A 19,499-nucleotide genomic window follows, 5' to 3' on the forward strand; every position below is an offset into this window, starting at 1 on the left:
AAAATATTTCACATCCCTTAAACATTGTTGAAATATAAAGTATAAATTAAATAAAAACTGTATGCGACAATCGAAAGTAACAGATCACTTGATTCTGAGAATATTTATTGACCCAACAAGGAACGTCTATTCCTTCAAAGTGAGGCTGGCCCAATGAAAACGTGCGATCGAGACGTGATTGGAATCAGCTGCCGTCTGAACTGGAATCAGAACCGCTGCCATTGCAGCACAAATTCCAAAGCCGACAAGTGCAGCCGCATCTATAGGAATGGTATAAACTGGACATGCTGGGAATACACAGAAGCTCAGGCAATATCCGTGGCGTGCGAAACGGAGTTAACATTTCATGTCCACAATGCTCCCTCAAAACATTTCTATAGGAGGGTGCAGTGACGAGCACTTGTTTAAATGTGGGAGCAGAGAAGACACAGTTTCGATTCCCGGCCAACGACGATTCCCATCCTTTACTGAGGAATTTCAGTAAACAAATTATATTTAAAAAGTTACATGAAGCGCTGTATAAAGAAATCTCTCACTGTGTGTGTCAGACCGTCATATCTCGGTCTGTGACGCTACTCTATTTGACTTGGAATCGCGGTGCTGCATATATCGGCCAGACCTGGACTACGTTCATGCAAAACAGTTCAATTGTTGGATTTCTTGTGACAGGAAAGCTGACTGCCCTAATTGCTCAATGCAGCAACAGAATATATATAAAAGGCCGCCTTTGATCTATCGGGCATTGCTCTGATCCGGCGCTGCGCGGTGTGTGTTTCAATTCTTTCACCGGGTGGCTAGATTATTGTTCCAACAAGATGACTACTTCTTCGTCTGGGTTTGGAATCGCAACCTCGTCCTCATCACCCAAGCCATGACAGGAGCTGATGACTGCTGGATGTAGCACCTCCTAATGCACCCTGTTATTAAAAGTAACGTGGACTCAAACAGAAGCGGGAACAGAAAGGCTAGCGGAGGAAAACCAGCTCTGGAACTCTGAAAGCCCAATTCAGACAGCGCCCTAGAACCAACTTCAGGAATTCCAGTCAGACGGAGAGGCAGAGTGTCCACAGTGCCTGGTCTGCCCTCTAAGCCTCTATATTTAGCACCTACGTTGAGACGCTTGGCAAATTCACCAGGAAACTTCAAGACTGGTTCACCGAGAAAGACGAGGAGTTCCAGGAGCTAATAAGACACACATGCATGGCATTCTTGAAATGTAACCAGAGGCACAATTCGAGAGCAAGAAAGCAGTTGTTTAGATGTCTGAAGGACGAGGTCCAAGATGAAATTTGCAACCTAAAGTACCGATTGTTATTGGAAATAGCGTAGGATATCCAGCAACTAGAAGACAAAAACGATGAGTATGGATTCATTGACGCAGTCAAGACCAGCTGCGGTCCAAGCAGTGAACTGTGTACCCCCCTGAGGGACAGGAACGGAATATTACTTATCAGAGAAAGACAGGCAGTCTGTGACCGCTGGAAGGAGTACTTCGAGATTTCCTTAAAAGAGGCTCTGTCTTCGACATGAGTGCCCTTGATTCCATCCGACAGCATGCAACCCGCCACCAACTCAGCGCAAGCACAGCCCGGTAGGAGGTTGAAAAGGCCATCAGATAATTGAAGAACAAAAATCCTATGGAGCACATGGAATCTATAATCGGTATTATTTAGTCCCGTTATATTTCCAACACATTAAACCAATGCCCAATATTGACATGACTGTTATGGGAGGGATTTATTTTGTCAACATTCCCCCATTTAGTGACGCACAAAAGTGGGTGGTAATAGGGCAGTAACGAAAAAAAGATTGGCCATAGTTGGTGTTAATGTGAACAGCAGAGACATTACCAGCATCTACTGCCCATGAGAGCGGGAGCACTGGGTAAGATCCGATTTATTGTTGAGGCCAGAAGGTTGCAAAGTTCCGAATCGAACGATCAGGCGTGCAGCCCATTTAATAAGCCCAGGAAGTCGGCCCAAGCCTATTTCATTCCTGGCCAATAGGGAACCCTGTACAGTTTGTATTCGGCATTGTGCGACAACATCGCAAAATCCAACTTCTTATATCTTTAACCTTTAGGGTTGCTGACGAAGAGACGTGTGGCTCTTTGTCGGCTGGTGCGGACACAATGGGCCAGAATGGCCTCCTTCTGCGCTTTAAACGTCTATGGTTCTATGTTTCAATCTTTTCAGCGCAAGAATAAACAAGTCTGAGTAATAATCTGGGCAGAGGGTGTTTCAAGAAGATGTGATGTTGACGATGAAAGTAAGTTTGTCCCAACTCAGCCGAGCTCGTGGAATCAGAAACTTAAATGTTAAGGTCCTGCATTGGCTTAAATCGAAAACAGGTATAGGACAACCAATGACACTCGGAGCCGATACACCTGGAAACATTTAACTTTATTGAGTTATTTGGTTTTCATATTGCTCCTCTGCAGATCTGGGATTTTAGTCCATGTGTCAAAATTACACGGGAGCACAAGAATTCAATTGAAAATATTTATGTTTTCTGCAAAGTCGATCAGATTTGGTGAGCTGATTTTAGACTAAAACTGAACGTCGTTCGTCCAGGATTTGAACACGGGACCGCTCGCAACTCAGCTCTAAGATCCCGAAAGACAGAATCACACCGCTAAAGCAAAGCAACCCGGTATTGAAATGTCAGAGTCTGACGGTGCTGCAGTAGGCTGTTCGGTCCATCCTGCCTGTGCTGGCCCTCTGAGAGTCCCAAAACACTTGGTCCTATAAAATATATATTAATAATTCAAGACGTGATATGAGTACAATGTAGCATGCTTGGGATGTAAAGGTGAATTTGGACATGAGGTTTCAGGTGAATGATAAAATACTGCAGTCATCGAATGTTTGACACAATAACGACGAAAATTTGATTCGAAACCACTCCTGCAGAGCACAACGGATTTGCAGTCTATCGTGTTGAGCTCTCAACCAATTCCTCTCCATGGTAAAGTGTGATTCGCCATTCCATTTCCTGTCCGTGCACCTTGTTCGGCATGTTGAAAATGTACAATCAGCTTCTGTAGTTAAAAAGCCTTCCGTGACTCGATGTGAGTGTTTATCACAAGTGACCGGTTTTGAGACAGTATCAGAAAAGGGAACAAACCTTGACGATGGGTGAGTTACATGACGATGACAGGACGTCATCAGCATCGAAGTCAGGCGCCTTATCCATTCGGCCAGACGGCATCGGCCGTCGCCAGAAACCTTGTTCTGGAGCGAATTATGAGCAAAGAGTTACTGATTGTGCAAGGCAGATAAAAGCTGGGAGGTGAGGCGGAGTTAAAGGAGAAATAGGTTTTCAGCAGCAAAAAAATATTATTTGTTTCCTGCAGTAATGAATATCTATCAGCAGGTTCAGCAGATAACAAAAGGTATAAAATGAGCTGTGCCATAACTGGGATTTAAATATAGGTTGCTGCGGCCGCAACGCAGAGTATGAACCACTACACAATCACTGCGCCACACATCAGCTGCTGAAAGTCTGCTCTGACCAGAGCATTGTCTCACACAGCACTGATGAAGCCTAAATCAGCCCCGCCAGAAATTATGGTAGCGGTGAAATTTGACCCAAGCACCGCAGCGACGGGAGCCTGAATCGCGAATGGGAACTAGCATTGTCGTAGTCCGATTTAAAATAATTGGAGCCCGTTAACATATCGTGGGTTATAAAGACAAAAAATAGCAGGCCCCGCTTGAAGTCGAAGCCAGATTTATTTATTGAATCGACAAGCGCTTCGATCAGGTAAGCCACGGAGTCATATCACGCTTTTGATGCATCGCCTCCACTAACTGATATCTATCAGATGCCTGTCACTGTCGGATGAAGGCTGAGGCCCTTTTTACATCAATGCCTCTCTCTTGTCTATTCCGCCATTTGTGCCAATACTGCCTGTATCACTTGCTGCTTTTATCTCTGTGTCAATCTCTGAATCGATTCGGAATGTATAATTGAGTTTGTTTCCGACATGGAAAAAAATGTGAGGATCAGACAATTCCTATTCTGACACTGGGTAACTAATGTGGCAACATTTAAAAAAATATATTGTTTTCTGTGATGCAGTAAATAAATTATTCCATCTTGAATGATGGACGTTCAATTCTGTTAAAAGCGAAATGGTGACACAAGCATACTTTTATTAATCATTTATATTTGTTGTCAGAAGCTCTCAGGTGATTCATAACTAATAAATACAGATATCAAGCAGTAAAACCGTTTTTGTAGAAAGTTTTGCGAGACTGTGGAAACCACTGGCCAAGAGCAGCAGGTATAAAACAAGGTGTGAACATGGCAACGTGTGGGCGGAATTGGAGAGAGAGGCAAGCTAGCCCCGAGAAAGCTGCACAGCAGCTTTGAGAATTTATCTCTGACCAAAGCATTGTTGCGGATAGCACGGATTTCTTTGCTGTTAAATATTAATAAAATGCAACGTATATTTGCAACTGTTTCTACTCCTATCCTTTTACATTCATAGGCTATTAGAAACAGGAGGAGGCCATTCAGCCCCTCGGGCCTGCACTGCCTCTTAAATATATAACGGCTGATATATTTGATTTGCCTGTGATAAGTCCAGAAATTTTAATATTCTAGCTTACCAAATATCTACGAATCTATATTTTGAAATTGATAATTGACCCCCAGCTTCAAAAGATTTTGAGGGAGAAAGTTCCATGTTCCGCTATCCACTGATCAGAAAGTGATACGTTACATCATGACTGAATGGGATATCTATAATTTTAGGTTTTTCCCAATTGAGCTGGAAACTCGCAGCAGAGGGAATAGTTTCTCTCTATCTCACAATTATGTGTTTGCAGCTCTGACCGAAGTCCACACCTCAGAAAATTAACTGTTCCTCTGATCCTGTCTCTCTCATTTAGACTTTGAATTCATGCCTCCCTCCCTGATGATACTTTGTGTCAAATATTAGCAGACTGGAATTTAACCGGGGGCATAACTTTAGTTAGTTGGTAGAACGATTTGAGAGGAGGGGATAAAGAAACAGTTCTTCAACCAGAGAATGGTATGAGTCTGGAACTCAATGCATGAATGGACTGCAGACGCAGAAACCATTACCACATCTAAAAAAGTACTTGGTGGTGCTCTTAAAGAGCAGTCATCTGCCTATCCCAATCCCTACCGCTGTAACCCAACAATAGAGCGCCTACCCCTATCCCCATCACTGTAAGCCATCCATGGACCGCCTATTCTTATCCCTTGCTCTTTAAACCATCGTTGGATAACCTAATCATATGCCTACCGTTGTAACCCATCTATGGGCCGCCTATTACTATTCCTATCTATGTAAACCTAACAAGGAGCGCCTACCCCTATCTCCATCACTGTAACCCATCCATTAACCGCCTAGTCTTATCCCTATCACATTAAACCTTCGTTGGACAGCAAAATCCAATTCCTACCGCTATAAGCCAACCACAGACCGCATATCGCTATCCCTATCGCTGCAACCCATTCATGGACTGCCTAGTCCGTTCCATATCTGTAAACCATCCATGGATCACCTACCCCTATCCCCATCACTGTAACCCATCCATGGACTGCCTATTGCTATATCTATTTCTGCAACCCATCTATGGACGGACTATTCCTATCCCTATCGCTGTGACACATCCATGGACTGTCTATTCCTATTCCTATCGCTCTAACTCAACAATGCCTGCCTATTTCTAACACGATCTCTGTAACCCATCCATGGACTGCGTATCCTAACGCTATCATTTAACCCATCCAAGGACAGCCTATTGCTGTCTTTAACACTGTATCCATCCATTGCCTAACTATTCCTATCCTCTCACTGTAACCCATCCATGTACCAGATATCCGTATCCCCATTGCTGTAATCCATCCAAGGATTGCCTACTCCTATCGCTGCTATCAACCACTGGGAAGGTTGTTGCTAGAGTTCTCCTCAATCCTCATCTCCCTGTGCCCAAGGAGCTCCTCCCAGCTTTCGTCCCCTGTGGAGAACAACGGACATGATCTTTGCAGCACGACAACTGCAGGAAAAATACAGGGTTTAGCGCCAGCCCTTGTACATGGCCTTTTTCGATCTTACAAATGCCTTTGACACTGTCGATCGTGAGGGCTTATGCAACGTCCTCCTCCATTTTGAATGTCCCAAAAAGTTGTCAACATCATTTGGCTGCTCCACGAAGACATGCAGACCATGATGCTTACCAGCAGAACCATTACCTATCCGTTCCACGTCTGGACGGGTGACAATCAGGGCTACATCATCGCTCCAAGCCTCTTCCAATCCACCTCGCTGCCCTGCTCCACCTCAATATCAACAAATTCCCCGTTAAAGAGATACTTCATTAAGGAACCAGTGGGAAGCAGTTTAACTTACGCTGCGTCCAGGACACACGTAACCTCTGTCGTTGTACTGCAGTACGCGTACAATGCCTGAACCTGCACACATTCAGAGGCCGAAATGCAGGATATAGTCGATATATTCACCGAGGCATATGAAAGCATGGGCTTCATTGAAACAGAGAAAAATAGAAACATAGAAACAAAGAAAATAGGTGCAGGAGTAGGCCATTCGGCCCTTCTAGCTTGCACCGCCATTCAATGAGTTAATGGCTGAACATGCAACTTCAGTAGCCCATTCCTGCTTTCTCACCATACCCCTTGATTCCCCGAATCGTAAGGACTTCATCTAACTCCTTTTTGAATATATTTAGTGAATTGGCCTCAAAAACTTTCTGTGGTAGAGAATTCCACAGGTTCACCACTCTCTGGGTGAAGGAATTCCTCCTCATCTCGGTCCTAAATGGTTTACCCCTGATCCTTAGACTGTGTCCCCTGGTTCTGGACTTCCCCAACATTGCGAACAACCTTCCTGCATCCAACCTGTCTAACCCCGTCAGAATTTTTAACGTTTCTATGAGGTCCCCTCTCATTCTTCTGAACTCCAGTGAATGCAAGCCCAGTTGATCCAGCCTTTCTTGATAGGTGAGTCCCGCCATCCCTGGACTCAGTCTGATGAACCTTCGCTGCACTCCCTCAATAGCAAGAATATCCTTCCTCAGGTTAGGAGACCAAAACTGTACACAATACTCCAGGTGTGGACTCACCAAGGCCCTGTACAACTGTAGCAACACCTCCCTGCTCCTTTACTCAAATCCCCTCGCTATGGAGGCCATCATGCCATTTGCTTTCTGAACCGCCTGCTGTACCTACATGCCAACAAACAATGAGTGATGTACCATGACACCCAGGTCTTTTTGCACCTCCCCTTTTCTTAATCTGTCACCATTCAGATAATAGTCTGTCTCTCTGTTTTTACCACCAAAGTGGATAACCTCACATTTATCCACATTACACTTCATCTGCCTTGCATTTGCCCACTCACCTAACCTATCCAACTCGCTCTGCAGCCTCATAGTATCCTCCTCGCAGCTCACACTGCCACTCAACTTAGTGTCATTCGCAAATTTGGAGATACTACATTTAATCCCCTCGTCTAAATCATTAATATACAGTGTAAACGGCTGGGTACCCCAGCACAGAACCTTCCGATACGCCACTAGTCACTGCCTTCCATTCTGAAATGTCCCCATTTACTCCTACTCTTTGCTTCCTCTCTGACAACCAGTTCTCAATCCATGTCAGCACACTACCCCCAATCCCATGTGCTTTAACTTTGCACATTAATCTCTTGTGTGGGACTTGTCGAAAGCCTTCTGAAAGTCCAAATATACCACGTCAACTGGTTCTCCCTTGTCCACTCCACTGGAAACATCCTCAAAAAATTCCAGAAGGTTTGACAAGCTTGATTTCCCTTTCACAAATCCATGCTGACTTGGCCCTATCATATCACCTCTTTCCAAATGCACTGCTATGACATCCTTAATAATTGATTCCATCATTTTACCAACTATCGATGTCAGGCTGAGCGGTCTATAATTCCCTGTTTTCTCTCGCCCTACTTTTTTAAAAAGTGGGGTGACATTGGCTTCCCTCTACTCCATAGGAACTGATCCAGAGTCAATGGAATGTCGGAAAAATGACTGTCAATACATCCACTATTTCCAAGGCCACCTTCTGAAGTACTCTGGGATGCAGTCCATCAGACACTGTGGATTTATCGGCCTTCAATCCCATCAATTTCCCCAACACAATTTCCCGACTAATAAGGATTTCCCTCAGTTCCTCCTCCTTACTAGACCCTCCGACCCCTTTTATATCCGGAAGGTTGTTTGTGTCCTCCTCAGTGAATACCGAACCAAAGTACTTGTTCAATTGCTCCGCCATTTTTTTGTTCCCCGTTATGACTTCCCCTGATTTTGACTGCAGGGGACCTACGTTTGTCTTTACTAACCTTTTTCTCTTTACATATCTATAGAAACTTTTACAATCCGTCTTAATGTGCCCTGCAAGCTTCTTCTCCTACTCCATTTTCCCTGCCCTAATCAAATCATTTGTCCTCCTCTGCTGAGTTCTAAATTTCTCCCAGTCCCCGGGTTCGCTGCTATTTCTGGACAATTTGTATGCCACTTCCTTGGCTTTAATACTATCACTGATTTCCCTTGATAGCCACGGTTAAGCCACCTTCCCTTTTTTATATTAACCCCAGACAGGAATGTACAATTGTTGTAGTCCATCCATGCGGTCTATAAATGTCTGCCATTGCCCATCCACAGTCAACCCCCTTCAGTATCATTCGCCAATCTATCCTAGCCATTTCACGCCTCATACCTTCAAAGTTACCCTTTTTTAAGTTCTGGACCATGGTCTCTGAATTAACTGTTTCATTCTCCATCCAAATGCAGAATTCCACCATATTATGGTCACTCTTCCCCAAGGGGCCTCACACAACGAGATTGCTAATTAATCCTCTCTCATTACACAACACCCAGTCTAAGATGGCCTCCCCCCTAGTTGGTTCCTCGACATATTGGTCTAAAAAACCATCCCTTATGCAATCCAGGAAATCATCCTCCACCTTATTGCTTCCAGTTTGGTTAACCCAATCTATGTGCATATTAAAGTCATCCATTATAACTGCTGCACCTTTATTGCACGCACCCCTAATTGCATGTTTGATGCCCTCCGCAACATCACTACTACTGTTTGGAGGTCAGTACACAACTCCCACTAACGTTTTTTGCCTTTTGGTATTCTGCACCACTTCCCATATAGATTCCACATCATCCAAGCTAATGTCCTTCCGTACTATTGCCTTAATTTCCTCCTTACCCAGGAATGCTACCCCACCTCCTTTTCCTTTTGTTCTATCTTTCCTAATGTTGAATACCCCTGGATGTTGAGTTCCCAGCCCTGATCATCAAGGAGCCACGTCTCCGTAATCCCAATCACATCATATTTGTTAATATCTATTTGCACAGTTAATTCATCCAGCTTATTGCGGATATTCCTTGCATTAAGACACAAAGCCTTCAGGCTTGTTTTTTTAACACCCTCTGTCCTTTTAGAATTTTGCTGTGCAGTGGCCCTTTTTGTTCTTTGCCTTGGGTTTCTCTGCCCTCCACTTTTCCTCCTCTCCTTTCTGTCTTTTGCTTTTGCCTCCTTTTTGTTTCCCTATGTCTCCCTGTATTGGTTGCCATCCCCCAGCCATATTAGTTTAAATCTTCCCCAACAGTACTTGCAAACACTCCCCCTAGGACATTGTGTCCGGTCCTGCCCAGGTGCAGACCGTCCGGTTCGTACTGGTCCCACCTCCCCAGAACCGGTTCCAATGCCCCAGGAATTTGAATCCCTCCCTGCTGCACCACTGCTCAAGCCACGTATTCATCTGCGCTATCCTACGATTCCCACTCTGACTATCACGTGGCACTGGTAGCAATCCCGAAATTACTACTTTTGAGGTCCGACTTTGTAACTTAGCTCCTAGCTCCTTAAATTTGTTTCCTAAGACCTCATCCCTTTTTTTACCTATGTCGTTGGTACCAATATGCACCACGACAACTGGCTGATCTCCCTCCCTTTTTAGAATGTCCTGCACCCGCTCCGAGACATGCTTGACCCTTGCACCAGGGAGGCAACATACCATCCTGAAGTCTCGGTTGCGGCCGCAGAAACGCCTATCTATTCCCTTTACAATTGAATCCCCTATCACTACCGCTCTCCCACTCTTTTTTCTGCCCTTCTGTGCAACAGAGCCAGCCACGGTGCCATGAACGTGGCTGCTGCTGCTCTCCCCTGATGAGTCATCCCCCTCAACAATACAAAAAGCAGTGTATCTGTTTTGCAGGGTGATGACCACAGGGGATTCCTGCACTACCTTCCTTGCACTGCCATTCCTGTTGGTCTCCCATTCCATAACTGCTAAAGCTGCTTTGGGCCTCCTCCATACCTTGTTGGTCTGCGGAGATTCCTGAAGGCCGTCAGACAGGACACGCTGCTCCAAGTCGCCACTCGCTCACTGATTTGCGAAACGTACCGCAATCTGCTGCTATCCTCAACTGCCGCTGCAACTCACCCAGTCACACTTCTGGGAAGCGGAGGGTCAATTACATCAAGCAGCCGATGAGAAAAGGTCCTGCCGCCATCTTTGCGCTGGTTGCCAGAGCTGCATATGGTGTGTGGAGCGCGAGCGATGTCCTGTATATGTGGGGCAGGGAAGGGGTCCTGAGGAACACCACCATATGTGTCTAGACAACGGATGTCACCATTTCGTGCAGGCGCGAGATGAGGTATTTGAGGCTGTGTGTTAGGGATCATCATCCTTTTACAGATCACTGGTGACATTCCAGAGAGTCCTAAGAGATCGGCTCTCCCCTCCCAGGGAGCTCAGTTTCGACAGCGTGTGAATGAGTGTGATAATATTCAAAACAAAGCAGAGCGGCTGGTACACAATGGGCCTAAATTTCTGGCATGGTCCCGGCGAGGCATCCCAAAAGCTCGTTTTCGGGGTGTGATGTACATGTGCCGAAGATCGACATTTCCAGTCTGACAAAAATTTCTCTAATATGGATTATCCACATCCGTGGAACATTGATATTCAGACAGGTGAGATTGGGTTATTTCTGCAACTCATGCCCAGCGAATGTCCTTCATTTTCTGAAGACTTGTAAAAGCAGGTGCAGAGCCTACCACTGTAAGAGGTGTAAAATATACGAAAATGTAATTTAAGTACACATTTTTATGATTAAAAACCCTGTCCACTATGGTTATTTAAAAAAAAACTTGTAGAACGCATTTTTTTTAATCCCAATGACGTGTATTTTTCTAACATTTAATTAACTTTAATTACAATGAATTTTATACATGTGAAGTGTTTTCATATTGTTTTGCTGAGTTTCTAGTATTAGGGGGATATTCGCATTTATAGTAATCGGAATTCGTAAAAACGGAGTTCCCATTATTATCAATGACGTAACTGAAGAGTGATTGGTGGTCCAAACTCACATTACTTCAGCTTTACTGGATGTATGGGGAAGTCATTTTCCCGTATGCTCCACATGGAATAAATTTCTCTGACGGTAGTCGAAGGCACCTCCGTGACCACCTCTTAATTTCGTAAAAAAGTTTCGGATCAGGGCGTTCCCAAAAGAATCCGACATCTCGAATTTCCCTCCCAATATCAGGTGGCATTGAGCTCTGAGGCTGTAAAGTCTCCACTGCATTTTATCGTTTAATGACTTTTACAAATAAATGAAGGGGTATTTCATCACATTCTGCTCCTGGAATCTAGTCAGTGTCACGACATAAATACCAGTTTTTGTGAAGTAACTCACATTGACAGCATTCTATGATTATGTCCCCTAGTTCTAATCTCGCCTATCAGTGGAAACATCCTCTCTGCAACCACGTTATGAAGTTCCCGAATTTCCTTCGAATTGCTTCGATATGATCGGGTCTCATTCTTCTTAATTCTAATGAGTAGAAGCCCGACGTACTCAACCTTTCCTCAGATGTCAACCCCCTCATCACCTCTCTCTGTTGCCTCCTAAGCAGGAGATATTTTTTTAAATATGGTAAGCAAAACTGCACGCAATATTCCTGGAGTGGCCTCATCAATACCATGTAAAAAAAATATTAACAAGCATTAACAAAATGCAACAACTTGAACGACAGCATTCCATTAATAACTGATTATCCCTTGGTATATAGCAAGAATGATATTGCATTGCAACGTGGTCGACACAATTGATAACTGAACATTGATACATAATGGAGCAACAACAGCTGCGAGTAGAGGATTGTAAATGTTTTGTATATCCCACAATTTTATTTTTATCTGCCCTTCTAGCAGCCGCCTATCAAAATTGGTTTGAAAGTCATCAGTAATGGGAGGTGGTGATGGGGAGGGAGGCACCACCATGACTACCCTTCTGTGAGTCACTTCTGGTATCTGTGCTGGAGGCAACACGTTGATTGTGTGAGCTTACACAGTGAAGGGAGCTCCTTATATAGAGCAGAATTAAATCTCCAAATGACGTCATTAGCCATCACTGTAAGAGGGATTAATTGCAGTCAATGAACAAACAGACTCATTTAACCATTTCACCACAACACTTTACTACAACTTAATCTAGATCACCTTATTCTACACAGTTTTAAATTAAAAATAAGATAATGTGCAATTCTGCACCAAACCATAAAGTTCCGAGGACTGGACAGAGAGAACAGAATTCATTGTGCAGTACTTAATTAAAACTGAGAACAAAAGTTGAGAAAGTGACAGAAACAAAGAGGGAATAAAAGGTGAAAAGACGTACTGCCCCAATCCTGTCTCTGATTTAATCGAATCCCTGCCATCAGGGTAAAAATATTCCCCAAAAATAAAAGTGCCTCAACTGCAATATCTGGGAGATAATCGCTGTAATGGAACAATGGGACACGCCTAAACGACACAGCTGCAGCCTTCAACCTTGAATTCTATTCCTAGAGCCCGATAGATTAGAGTGGTTCCACTTCAGTCCAGGAGTTCCATACCCGGGGATTTCAACATTGTCTGACACTCGATCCAGAACAACAGATTAATTCTAAAGAATGACCTTACCAGGCCAAAGGCCCTTTATCGAGGCAAACAATGATAAAAGGAGCATAGGGTTGATCCCAAATAATCAAAGGCAAATGCTGAAAATATTAACCATTGAGGTAAATACCCTGTATATAATACAATACTCCATGAAACGCTCTGGATACATTGGATCCTCGCACAATCTTAATCAGAGAAACGTCCCCAACTATCAACATTCTGGACTCTTCTATCACCATCCCAGTGTAAATCCTGTTCCACCGGCAGCTCATCCCCAGTGAAGATGGTGGCACATTAGTCTACATTCGGAAAGAGGTGGCCCTGGGATTCCTAACATTGACTCCGGACCACATGACTTATTTTGGAATTAGGTCAAACACGGACAAGAAAACCTCATGCGATTTACCACCTGTCGCTCTCCCCCAGTTGAGGAATCGGTACTCCTCCATGTTGAACAACACTTGGAAGAAGAATTGAGAGTAGCAAGGTCACATAATATCCTCTCATTTGGAGATTTCAATGTCCTTCATCAAGAGTGGCGCTGGGGATCCAGTACTGACAGAGCTAGCCGAGTCCTGAGGAATATAACTGCCAATCTGGTCATGTGACAAATGGTGAGAGGACCAACATGAGAGAAACACCAACTTGAACATGTCCTCCCTAATCTACCTCTCGCACACATTATTGATAACAGTGAACACAACACAGGCATTATGGAGACAAAGACCCTTCTTCACATTAAGACACTCTCCATCGTGTTGTGTGGCACTACCAATGTGCTCAATGTTATAGCTTCAGCACAGAAATAGCAGTCCAAAACTGGGCATCCATGATGGTCCAATAGCAGCAGCAGAATTGCATTCCACGACAATCTGTAACCTCAGGGACCAGAACGCTCCTCACTCTACGATTATTATCAAGCCAGTGGCCAACACCGGTTCACTGTGGAGTGCAGATGAGCATGCCAGAAGCCGAATACATAAAAATCACGAACCAACCTTGTGAAGCAACAACACAGGACAACATATATGCTAACGATTGAAAGCATCAAGTATGCTAGTAACATACAAAGCTAAGAGAGATGACAAGCAAAGTAAAAGATAAAAGCTCTGCAGTACTTTCGCATCGAGCCTTGAACGGCGATGGATGATGAACAATTAATCGTAAGAGAAGGCACCATGAACGTGTTGCCCTTGTCGTTCTGGTTAGGCTGGGTCGAGAATTTGGGAGGTGCTGCCAAAGAAGCCTCGGCGAGTTGCTGCAGTGCATCTTATAAATGGTACACACTTCACTTCAAAAGTCTTGATGTTAGAATCCGTGGAACTTTACACCTTGTAACTCCGAATTAAACCTACTGGGTATGTGTTGCATTTTCAAAAGCAGCCCAGTTAAAATAGCAATGGCCCATCACTCTAAAACAGATGGGCACCAATAATCCAGTTTCTGACCTATCAAATTCAGAAAGTTTTTCATTTTCGGTTGTGATTTCCATGGAGGATTTTGTGTAGCCGTGCAAAGTTTTTATAAATCAGAATGTTAATAGATACTTCCTCCACATGGGGAATTTGATTCCCGGTCTCCTGTGAGACAGGCGCAGATACTTACCATTATATAACCGAGCAACTGACAAATGTAGAAATTGTGAGAGCAGGAATCAAGCGGTGATCAGAACTGGAGACAGTGAGAAAGGAATATTAAAACAGAAAATGCTGGAAATCTCAGCCGGAAGGCAACATCTGTGGAGAGAAAAACATTTAACGTTTCAGGTCGATGACTCTTCGTCAGTTTCTTCCTGACCTGATGATATTTCCTGCATTTTTCCGTTTTATTATACATTCTGGCATTCACAGTACTTTGCTTATGTATTAGTGAGAAAGAGGAAGACAAATTGTGAGACAGAGACAAAGCATTTGTTATAATTTGAACAAGAGTGCCTGAACTGCGAAAACTTCTGGAACTTTTCCTGGATCGATGTTGTGATCCTGAACCTGTTACCAATTCTCTCTTCTCGTTCCTTCATCGCTTCCAGTTAGGCCGTTTCAGTGTCCGTAATGTGCTGGTGATGGAACTTGGCTACCAATTCCATTGGCTTTCCCATTGTGTACTTGGCGAGAAAATTACGTTTCTGCATGGCTGGTGTGGTCGCCAATCTACCATGGCTTGGATCATGTGACGCCATTACTGAAGCATGATCGGGTGCCCCTCATAAACATCAGTCTTGTGTGCAGGCTGGCGCTGATGAGCATGATTGTTGGTAATGCCATGTTTAGGTCGAGGTTTGGAACCCCACTGTTGCTGCCAGCTCAACTGGACGGAGGATCGAATAGTTCCAAGCAACTGCTGACTGGTGGCACAGCTCTTCGTTCCGTTGCAGATGGATGAAAGATTGGATCCGCTGGCTAAACGCTGAAAGAAGGAAGACTGTAAGGTGCCAAAACTAAGAGGCATGGACATTTGGGGTCTGCTCCGATGTGGTTCAGACCCAACTGCTCCGTACCTCTTGCTCGGCTTGCTGCATTTCCTCTACCCTTGCTTGCTGTACGTCGGTGGTTTTCCAGGCTTGAAGTACACTGAGGTCCGCCGCGATCTTCACTCCTGCCACTTTCAGCTCAGCCTTTTGTCTCGCTATGACCTCCTCGATGTATGAATTCTTTGCGGCAGTGGCAGCGTCGGCACGAGCATGAATCAACCAAAAGCAGTGCAGATGCAGTACAATGTGAGGTTATTCACTTTGGCGGCAAAAACAGAACAGGAAGGCTGAATATTACCTGAGATGCGACAGATTCGGAAAAGTGGAGGTGCAACGAAACCTGTGTATCATGGAAGATCAGTCATTGAATGTTGGCATGCTTGTTCAGCAGGCGGTGAAAAAGGCAAATGGCATGTTGGCCTTCATAGCCAGGGGATTTGAGTATTGGAGCAGGGAGGTCTTACTGCAGTTTTACTGGGCCTAATTGAGGCCTCAACTGGAATATTGTGGTCACTTTCATCACCTAATCTGAGCAAGGGCCTTCTTGCTATTGAGGGAGTGCAACGAAGGTTGAACAAACTGATTCCCGGGATGGCTGGACATTCACGTGAGGAGAGACCGGATCGACTGGGCCTGTATTTACTGGAGTTTAGTAGAATGAGAAGGGATCTCATAGAAACATATAAAATTCTGATGGATTGGGCAGGTTCGATGCACGAAGTATGTTCCCGATGTTGGGGAAGTCCAGAACCAGGGGTCACAGTCTATCGATAAGCGGTAAGCCATTTAGGACCGAGATTAGGAGAATCTTCGTCACTCAGAGAAGTGTTAACGTATGGAATTCGCTACCGCAGACATTTGTTTAAGGTAGTTAATTAGATATATTCAAGAGAGATATAGAAATGGCACTTATGGCTGAAGGATTCAAGGGTTATGGAGAGAAAGCTGGAAATGGGACTGAGGTGAATGATCAGCCAGAATCTTATTGAATGGTGGTGCAGGCTCGAAGCCGGAATGGCCTAATCCTGCATCGATTGTCTCTGTTTCTCTGTTTCTATTTAGTCCGACTAGAGGAGGATGCATTGCAGCTCCTTGTGCAGCGTCCCAACCATCTCCTGCCTTTCGAGCTAACGCTGGACGGTGAATCCAGGGCTGTGGTGTGGAGCGACTCCGTCACATGAGCAATGGTGACGACTCTTGACCGTGAATCCCGGCACGCGGAGTGGAGGCAGTCCGTCATGTGGGCGATTGCGTTTTTCGCGAATTCTCGTTCTCTCGGAACTTCGACTCTGTTTGTTCAACATCTTCCTTAAATTCTCCCGATTTAACTTGAGGTGTCGCAGATCGCAGAACACTGGTTCTGATAACTATGGATTGCTGAGAAAACCTCGACCGTGGTTGTGGCAGGGCGTCCTCATCATCTGGAACATCTTGAAGTTATTGAAGAATTACTTGAGTTCTCCACCAGTGACGATGTCATTGTTTTTTCTTGCTTCTCTGTTATTGCTGAGGGCTTTTAGAGTAGGGTATCTCTCTCCATGATCGACTTGGTCAGGGGCAGAGATCTCTTCGAGCTCTGAGCATAGAATGTCCTCGTGCCGGGTGTTTGTGCAATCGGGAATGCCTGACATGATGATCTTCTGCTGGTGATCTGAGCGAGTACTCGAGTAATAATTACGTCGTGCTTCACCGTTATTTCTCACTGCACCGCTTGCTGTCAGAGAGCAGCATACCACGACCCAGCTTCAACAGTGCAACAAGAAAGAGGATTAGAATCACAATACATTGTATAAGGCAGTTTGAGCCTGTTGATAAAGAATAACAGACAGATGTTACATTCTTGTAGCTGAACGTTAACAATGAAAGAAAACATTTATACGGAGATGTTGCTTATCTCTTACTTTATATCACATATAAATACAACATTTCCAGAACAATTGGATGCGGGGAATTTACTTACATAACCATACATCTCGAATGGTTTGCTGCGACGGAAGATTCCTTTCCATTCATTAAAGTTACAGATAGTTTGAGCTAAAACGCTTGCTGTTTTCCATGCTTGCAGTTTTGTTTTCTCTTTCGTTTTGTCATTCCAATCGGAAAACGCGTCCGAGTCTGGTGGCGAGGCGGGGGGGGGGGGGCGCGGGGGCGGGTGGGGAGAGCGATATGACCAGTACGGTATCCCTAAACGGAGAAAGATTCTCCAAATGATTAAACTCCCACCATTACATAAGACTCTACCAAAGTCAATAAGCATTTAAACTTTTCCAGTTTCCAATACCAAGTCTTTGACCTGTTCTTGTGGTACATAGAAACATAGAATCATAGAAATAGTTGCAGGAGTAGGCCATTCGGCCCTTCGACCCTGCACTGCCATTCAATAAGATCATGGCTGATCATTCCCTCATTATCCGTTCCCTGCTTTCTCTCCATACCCCTTGATCCCCTTAGACGTAAGGACCTTATTTAACTCCCGCTTGAATATATCCAATGAACTAGCATCAACAACTATCTGCGGCAGGGAATTCCATAGGTTACCAACTCTCTGAGTGATGACGTTTCTAAGTTTCTCCTCATCTCAATCATAAATTGCCTACCCCTTATCCTAAGACTATGGCCCCTGGTTCTGGACGTCGCCAACATCGGGAACAATCTTCCCGCATCAACCCTGTTCAGACCTGGCAGAATCTAATATGTTTCTAAGAGATCCCCTCATCCTTCAAAACTCCAGTGAATAAAGTCCAAGTCGATGCAGTCTCTCCTCATAATACAGTCAAACCATCCCGGGAATCAGTCTGGTGAACGTTCACTGCACTCCCGCAAAAGCAATAACGTCCTTCCTCAGATTACGAGATCAAAACTGAACACAATGTGCCAGGTGAGGCCTCACTAAGGCGCTATTCAACTGCAGTAAGACCTCCCTGCTCCTATACTCAAATCCACGAGCTACCAATGCCAGCAAACTATTTGCCTTCTTCCCACCTGCTGTAACTGCATGCCCACTTTCAGTGACTGATGAACCATGACACCAAGGTCTCGTTGCACCTCCCCTTTTCCTAATCTGCCGCCAATCAAATAATATTCTGCCTTCGTGTTTTTGCCCCCAAAATGGTGACCTCACATTTATCCACATTATACTGCGTCAGCCATGCATTTGCCGACTCACCGAACCTGTTCAAGTCAGCCTGCAGCCTCTTAGGCTCCTCCACAGAGCTCACACCGCCACCCAGTTTAGTGTCATCGCAAAACTTTTAGATGTTACACTCAATTCCTTCATCAAATCGTTCATGTATATTGTAAAGAGCTAGCGTCCCAGCATCGAACCCGACGGAACCCCACAAGTCGCTGCCTGCCTTCTGGAAAGGATCGGTTTATCCCGACGCTCTGCTTCCTGTCTGCCAACCAGTTATCTGACCACAGTACATTAACCCCAGTACCATGCACTTCGTTTGTGCACACCACTCTCTTGCGCGGGACCTTGTCAAAAGCCTTTTGAAAGTCCAAATACACCACATCCACTAATTCTCCCTTTCCACTCAGCTAGTTACCTCTTCTAAAAATTCCACAAGTTTCGTCCAGCATGATTTACCTTTCATAAATGCATGATGACTTGGTCCGATCCTGTCACTGCTGTCCAAATGCGCTGCTATTTCATTCTTACTTATTGATTTCATCATTTTCCCCACTACTGATGTCAGGCTAACTGGCCTATAATTACCCGCTTTCTTTCTCCCTCCATTTTTAAAAAGTGGTGTTATATTAGCTACCCTCCAGTCCATACAAACAGATCCAGAGTCGAAAGACTGTTAGAAAATGATCACCAATGCATCCACTATTTCTTGGGCAACTTCCGTAAGTAAACTGGGATGCAGACTACCAGGCCTGGGGTTTTATCGGCCTTCAATCCCATCAATTTCCCGAACACAATTTCCCACCTAATAAGGATATCCTTCAGTTCCTCCTTCGCTCTAGACCCACTGTACCCTAGTACATTCGGAAGGTTATTTGTGTCTTCCTTCGAGAAGACAGAACCGAATT

The sequence above is a fragment of the Pristiophorus japonicus genome, unplaced genomic scaffold (genome assembly GCF_044704955.1).
Source record: "Pristiophorus japonicus isolate sPriJap1 unplaced genomic scaffold, sPriJap1.hap1 HAP1_SCAFFOLD_43, whole genome shotgun sequence".
NCBI lineage: Eukaryota > Metazoa > Chordata > Chondrichthyes > Pristiophoridae > Pristiophorus > Pristiophorus japonicus.